The sequence below is a fragment of the Eumetopias jubatus genome, unplaced genomic scaffold, assembly GCF_037043125.1.
Source record: "Eumetopias jubatus isolate StellerSeaLion01/CBP00866 unplaced genomic scaffold, mEumJub1_p1.0 scaffold_14, whole genome shotgun sequence".
Taxonomy (NCBI): domain Eukaryota; kingdom Metazoa; phylum Chordata; class Mammalia; order Carnivora; family Otariidae; genus Eumetopias; species Eumetopias jubatus.
The window spans coordinates 76,134,515-76,142,622 of NW_028274820.1; the positions used below are offsets into that span (position 1 = coordinate 76,134,515).

The 8,108-nt window shown below is 42.0% G+C and overlaps 1 pseudogene; it reads right to left on the bottom strand.

Annotated features, from left to right (window-relative positions):
* Positions 1-3,781: 3,781 nt before the first annotated feature.
* Positions 3,782-5,095, bottom strand: LOC114210679 (proteasome inhibitor PI31 subunit pseudogene; annotated as a pseudogene).
* Between the last annotated feature and the right edge of the window lie 3,013 nt (positions 5,096-8,108).

An 8,108-nucleotide genomic window follows, 5' to 3' on the forward strand; every position in this document is an offset into this window, starting at 1 on the left:
GAAAAACACACGGTTCATTTTTCTCGTGTTAAAAGGAGTCTGGCGGCTGACATTGGTTTGGCGGCAGTGGTTTCTGGCAGCACTTAACCCATCCTTTTGGCCTTGTCCTCTTAGTTGTAAGCTATCTCTCTCAGCTCCAGTGTGTTTGTGTGGAAAGCCAGAGAATGGAAGGAAAAGATGGTCCCGGTCACATCCGTCTCCTTTTATCAGGGAAGGCAATGCCTTCCAAAAGCTCCAACAGATACCTGCTTTTGTGTCCTCTGCTGACACTGTCACTTAGCATCCCAAGTTGCAAGGGAGATTGAGAGATCGAGTATTACATTTTTCAGGCTTCATAGTGGAGCAGGAGAAGGGAAAAGAAGGTCGAGGAAGGGTGTTGGATTAAGTAGCCAACAGTGACTGTCACAAACCCATGTCATCCTTATAAAAACCCTACCAAATGGGTACTGTTTTTTATTGCCATTTTACAAATGGGGAACTAAGACTTAGAGAAGTTATGAAACTTGACCAAGTTCCAAAGCTAAGAAATGTTAGAACCAGGAATCAACTCAGGTGGTCTGCCTTCAGAGTCCACGCTCTTCTCAGCCACCCCTCTACGTTATGGAAATAAAGCCTTACGTGATACCACATTGTGCCTTCTTGTGTGAATGTTCTCTCATATCACGTCCTAACATACTCATGAATGCCATGTTGTTTTTTATACAACAGGCAAAGTATTACCTAAAAATCAAATAAATATTTACTTTTGCAGTTATATTTTCTTACTTGACCAATAATAATAAACCCCATAGTTAACTTAAATTTGTAGACTCTCTTTCAAAGAATTCTACACATTTTCATGCATAGTTTCATACTTGATTTCTTCATAAATCCTGTAAGAAAAAGACAGAGGTAGGTATGACCATTTGCATTTGATAATTGAGAATACTAGATAAAGTTATGTCAAAGGGATCAGAGACTTAAACTCAGATCTATGTAAAGCCAGGGCCTTCTTCATTAAACACCTGCAAGTATAGGTGTTTTTACTTTAGGACACATTTTAAATAAATTTACAGAAGAATAAAACTAGTGTTACGTTAAAAATTTTCCTACCTAGGCAAAGGCTTAAAACTTTAAAATTGAGCATGTAAGAGGTGCCTGGATGGCTCAGCCGGTTAAGCACCTGCCTTCGGCTCAGCTTATGATCTCAGGGTCCTGGGATAGAGCTTCACATCGCATCAGACCTCCCTGCTTAGCAGGGAGTCTGCTTCTCCCTCTGCTGCTCAACCCCCGCCAACTCGTGTTTTCTCTCTCTCTCTCAAATAAATAAATAAAATCTAAAAAAAAATTGAGCAGTTAAATATATCTTCATTTCCTTTCTTAACAATGGTCTCTGAAGTACCTTATTTTATAAGAGCTAGTTCCATTGGTTGCTTGAAATTTTGACAATTTCTATGGCTCTATTTAGATAAACTATTACCCCAAGTAACTGTAAATTTTCTGCAGGAAATGAATTGTACACTTTGTTGTTATTGCTTGAAAGAAATTAAAAACTCACTGATGTCATTTATGTCAAGTATTTTTTCGGTTGGAGTCAATCTTTTATTTTGTTTCTTGTAATCAAATTCATTTTCTTCCTTACTAATTTTTTACTTGTCTAATAGACAACATTGATTTTTTAAATTTCTACAAAGTTTTGTAAATAAACAAATAGGTCATTATTTCCCTTTAGTAGACTTCTTGTTTACATACCACCATGTCAAATAGCTTTTGTCTTTCAGTGTTGTGAGTTTATGGAAGATGTCAATTTAACTCTGGAAAACGGATTTATGCAGTCATTACTGCCATAGAATGCACATAAAACAGTTGCTGTGAACTTGTAGAAAATGACCTCTGGCACATCATTTTTATCATTTCATATCATTTTTATTTTTTAAAAAAATTTGTATTTATATGTGTACAGTAATTAAAACTATAACTTGCATGTTTTCGGCTTAAAGCTATGTTTGGAATTGTTATATTAACATAGACCAGTAGTGTAGATGGAATTTTTTTGGCCTCCAAGAAAAATTTCAAAAATGTACCTCTCACAGTTTGTTATTTGGAGAACAAACAGATCTCCAAATGGGGGCTATTTGAATGGTATTTATTATATTTTGGGAGAGAGAAGCAGCTGTCTCCTTGCTCTGACCTGGCTTTATGGCCATTGTTTTTCTTAGGTTCTTATACGTGTCCAGATTGTATAGTATACAGATTGGCCAGGCCTATATGAGTTATTAATAGGTAACGAGCTAAAGAATAGATCTTCTAAAACTCCACAGTTTTATGCTGAGTGTTATCAGCAAGATAAATGGAAAGCAACAGCACAAAGAAGAAAAGGCATATTTAAAGTGGAAATGTAGTTACTATTGAGCACCTACAATATGTGGGGCCTTTTTCATACTCTTTTATTTAAGTCAGGAAATCACCCTGAGAATTATGTGTCCGTCCTATTTTGCGTGAGAAAAATGAGGCTTAGAAAGTTTAAATACCTTGATTAGAATCACTAAGTCTGAGGCTTGGATTTGAACCCAGTCTCTTTTGTTCCACAGTTGTGCAAATATTGCCTGACACCAAGATAGGCTTTGAGAGGGGCACCTGGCTGGCTCAGTGAATAGAGCATGGGGCTCTGGATCTTGGGGTCATCAGTTCAAGCCCCGTGTTGGGCACAGAGCTTAAAAAAAAAAAAGGCTTTGAAAAGCACAAAGAAGGGGTATTTCATATTATACTGTAAATGTATTTACTATAAAATATCATCTGCCAGATAGAGTCATTTTATCAAATTCTCCATTTTTAGGAAGCAAAGGTGAGCTATTATTTGCTGGGCAAAGGTACACACAAAAGCCCTATTTAATGCATTTATGTTTGGCTGGGAGTTGCCTGAAAAGTCTGACTCAGCACCCACTCCTCAGCATGGTGAAGAATGCAATAGTGGAACGCACTTGGACCTCGGGGAGCACGGAGGTGGAAAGGCTGAGGAGAAAAATATGCTAGTTGTAGGGAAATCCCGAGAATGTCACAACCTTGAGTAGGAGTTAGCACCAGGGGATGGGAGAGAGGGTAGCAAGTTTAATCCAGTAGGCAAAACACAACAAAAGGCTAGCTCAGGCCAAAGATGATACTTGACAACAGAACAACAGAACAGCTGTGGCTTCTGATCTTCTAACGATCTTTTAACGGGGATCAGGAGCCAGGTCATGAGAGAGGATCAGCAACAACCTTTCGGTGCCCTTCCACTTTTAATCCCCTGCTGCACACGTCGATGCTGCTTCTTGTCACTCTTGGGACCTCAGTTTGTAACACTCTTCTCCTTGCATATTCCTCTTTTTGCTTTCCCTTAAACACACCAGATTCAGGAGCCTGGGTGGCTCAGTTGTTAAGCGTCTGCCTTCGGCTCAGGTCATGATCCCAGGGTCCTGGGATGGAGCCCCACATCAGGCTCCCTGCTTGGCAGAGAGCCTGCTTCTCCCTCTCCCACTCCCCCTGCTTGTCTCTCTCTATCTCTCGCTATCTCTCTCTCTGTCAAATAAATAAAATCTTTAAAAAATTAATTAAAAAAATAATTAAAAAAAAAAAAAAAAGCCACACCAGATTCTCTGCTTTTTCTTTGCTGTAGCTGTTCCTTCTTCCTGAAATGCTTCCCCCCTTCCCCCCTCCCTGAGACATCCATTAAACCACTAAACTAATGCATTCACCCCCTTTATGTCTTTGCTCAAATCTTACCCTCTTCCAAAGGCCTATCATGACCACCCTATATATATGTTTTTTTTTTTTTGACTGGCAACATGATTTTTGTATTGACATTTGGTTCTTATAATAACATCCAAAATGCGTTCTGTTCTTATAGCGCTGCAGCTGGGACAGCATCGGGCCGGGGGGAGATGTTGCCGGAGTCTCCCTTGAGAAGTGTGGGGGAGCTGGTGGGGAGAAAGACACAATGATGTCTCTTTGGGACCTATATGCAGCCAGGTGGAGAGCTGCAGCAGGTGCCTTGGCTCTGACAGGGGGTGGGGAGGCGATCTCAGCCGGCCCGCAAACACATGGGCAGGGTCCCTTGCCCCCAGCCCGCAAGAACACGGTTGCTGATGGGGCCAGCGGCGGCAGCTCCAGGACAGTGGAGGGAAGGCTGGGCTGTTACATTCTTGAGGCCTTCACAGGTACATGTCATCGAAGCCCGGCGGGGGGAGATGGTCTGGGTTAGGTCCAGATGGGCTGGTCCCAATGGGTCCAAAGGGGTCAAAGCGTGCTCCTGGGGGCACAGCGCCTGGAGGAAGACGGTTTGGGAGGCCCGAGGATGGGTCAATGAGTGCTCTTGGGAAGCCAGACCTCAGGGGATCCACAATCATGCCACCTCTCCGACACCCAAAGGGGTCCAGGTCCTCTCCCCCGACAGCAAACGCGCCCAGGGGATCACACCAGGGAGGCTGCCGGCTCGTGTGTGGGTGCTGTGGCTGAATTCGGAGGGGGTCCACCTCTCTGGCAGTGGCAGGTGGAAACTCCTGGTGGGGACTGCTGACGCTAGCCTTGTCCCAGGGCTCATGGATAGGTGTGATGATTCCAGACACAATGCGAGACCGAAGTTCCTCACTGTTCTTGTAGGTCCTGTGGAAGTCAGCCAGGTGTTCTGAATCGATATAATCATCCAAATTCAGGGTCAAATCTGATACCTGCTGTGACCCACTTTCCAGCACATTAATGATCATGCTGTTCTCCACGGTGACAGCCTTCACAAGGAGCTTTCTGGACCCATCCTTAGACTCATACCGGAGGACATACAGGTCTTTATTGCTACTCCATTCGGCCGGCAGCAGTTCTGATTTCTTATCATTGGGACCTGGCTGGTCGCCGACACCCAAGACGTAGTAGCCGTGCGTCACCACCTCCCAGTGCAGAAAGCAGATGAGCGCGTCCTGCGCGCAGGTGATGGCCGGCGCCGCCGACGCGTACGGTACCTCCAAGCCCGCCATGGGCGCCCCCGGCTCCTGCGGGCGGAGGAAGGAAGGGAGACAGTGCCGTGAGCCGACTGGGCCCTGCGACTGCGGAGGACTACCCTCCGCTACTCGGCCCGCCCAGGCCTAGTCCCCACCTCCCTATATATATGTTTTATATATATATATATATATGTGTATATATATAATATTATATATATATATATGAGGGGGGAGGTGACATATTAACATTGTATTCATTCGTTTTCGGTAATGATTTGATATATGTATGTATTAAGAGAAATGATGACCACAGTAAGTTTAGTTAACATGCATCACAACACATAGTTATACATTTTTTTCTTGTGAGAACTTTGAAGATCTACTCTTTTTTAGCAACTTTCAAATATATAATATAGCATTGTTAACTACAGTCACCATGCTGTGCACTACCTGACCACTTTATTTAATACTTCAACTTGCTCCTTCATGCCTTACTCTACTCTCTATGTTTTAATTCCATAGCATTTACCACCTTCTAACATACTGCAGGATATTATTTGTTTATTTATTATGTTTATCCCCTGCTAGGGTATATGCTATAGCAGGAATCTGTGTTTTATTCCTGATGTATCTTACGACTCTAGAAAAGTGCTCCAGGCAAGCCAACTGAATGTGATGCCAATCACAAATGTCACCTGTCAGCCTGTACCTGTAAGTTAGGCATATATCCCCAACATGAATAAAAATGAGAGTTGTAATCCCTAGGGATCCATCACTATTCTTCATTATCTGACTCCATCACCATCCCCTTGCTATTGTAGGACCCGAGTCTTGTGTTGGGTGCATCTTCTCCCCAACCAGGTGTCTCATATGTCTTCACAAATAAGTGTGGTCAGCTCTGGCATGGGTTCAACATTTTCTCTTTTCTTCCTGTTCTAGTTTCCTTTCTCTGGGTGTCATGACTTCTGCTGCTTATTCTATATCTTCTGGGCAAGGCTATTGCTCTCATGAGAATCTCTGCACTTCCCCCACCACCTTGGCTCTTTCTTAAGTGCTACCACTTGGTGGGAACTTGGTGATTATACAGATGTCTGTGAAAAGAGGCAAGATACCTTTATTGTGTAAAACTTTGCAAGAGGGGGACCCCAAAATATTTCCTTACTTGTAGAACTTGGCTAAGCAGCATGTCCTATTGAGAGAAATTATACTGTTCTTTCAATCACTTCTGCTTTCTAACTACGGAGCATTTTTAAAAATATTGTTTGATTAGCACTAGCCCAAGTGCTAGGCACGCATTTATTTTTTTAATTCTCCAATCTTGAGAGACAAGTGTTATTTTCCAATTTTATAGATAAAGAACACAAGGTCAGAGAGCAAGTGTTGAATAGCTAGTAGCTATATGGTGGGATTCAAAGCCAGATTAGTTGGATCCTGTAGTAGATGTTGATCCTGCAACCTGATCCACTTTACTCACTGACCATCCTATCCTCCAGGAGATTTGACTCAGTGAATTGCTCCCTCCCAGGGGACAAAGATTCTTCCTATTCCTACCAGTAGATCTTGACCAATGACTGAATTACATAGGGGGTTACAGAGGGCTAACCATTTGCAACAAGGCGAGGCTAATTCTATGGTGCAATTTATGCTCCAGAGCTTCCTGTGGGATCAAACTGAAATTAGTCTCTATCTCAGACACGTTCTTGCTTCCTTTGACCTATTCTATTTCTTTCACTTTTGGGAGGACACCCCAGTGAAACCCATCTCAGGCTCTTCTAAGGAGCCTAACCTAAGACAGACTCCTAATCCTATTTTCTTTCTTTCTTTTTTTAAAGATTTATTTATTTATTTGAGAGAGAGAAGAGTGAGTGGGGGAGGGGGGCATAGGGGGTTGGGAGAGGGACAAGCAGACAAAAGAGCCCTACATAGGGCTCGATCTCAGGACCCTGAGATCAGGACCTGAGCAGAAACCAAGAGCCGGATGCTTAACTGACTACACCATCCAGGCACCCCTCCTAATCCCATCTTCTAACCACCATAATACACTGCTTTTTTTTTTTTTTTCTGTTGGACCAAGAGGGTTTACTCAGTTCTCTCTTTCCTGAGGATAAATTCTTTCTCAGAAGGTTCCTGGAATGCTTATGTAAATGGATAAGGCAATAGATTGAATGCCTGTGGTGAATACATCTTGTGATCAAGCTCAGTTGCTCTTATATTCTGTTCTTTACACTGAGAGTAGTTTAGGGCCGAACATAGACACATTTTTGTAATCAGGCATGTGAGCTGCTGGCCCAAGGATATCCAGGGGGTAATTTCAGAATGTATTCCTCTCGGTAGAATTAGGTTTAATATTTCGCATTTTTTTTCTGTTAATGAAAATTACATCAGAAAAAAACCCCCACAAACTTGGAATGCTTTCTGATAACAGAAAACTAGGTTCTGTGGAAGAGAATGTATTTTCTGTATTCAGAGTGTTGTGGGTTTTTGCCTCTAGATCTTCAGGTGCCTGTTAAGTATTGGATGTAATATATAGTTTTTGAGAAACAAGTTGCATGTATATCCAGGATTTTGAAAGGTATATACATAATAATAAGTATATATTATAAAATGTCTGACTAGGAGTTGGAAATACTAAAGATTAAGAAAAAAATAATTTGGCCAAGTGTTGTTCATGAAGCACTTTGTGTTTTCAAGCAGCATTAATGTAACTGCCATTGGCTGACCAAAATGTGTATCTTATCATTACAAATAAATTCTGTGTAATCGATCCACACAACGCATTCCATTGGAGGCCCTTTTTGATTACAGATTGCTTGCTTTGACTTCAAGGTCAGGGAAGCTGGTAGAATTTGTAATGAATGGTATAATTGTTGAACATTTAAGCAAATAAAATCTATTGGGCGATGAACACAATGATTTACGTAAGGGGAAATCATACCACCCAATCAGGGTGAGTTCAGTGAAGTGATAAATAGCTCTCTGAAAAAAGAGGAACAAGTAGATGTAACTTATTAACATTAGAATAAAGGCCTTTGACAAAGTCTTCCTTCTCCCTGCTGCATCCCACCATTCCCCATACACATCCCAAAACACATCCACATGTACCCATTCACACTAGAATCTATCTCTTAAGACAGACTATAGGGTTGGAGGAAAAGCTTT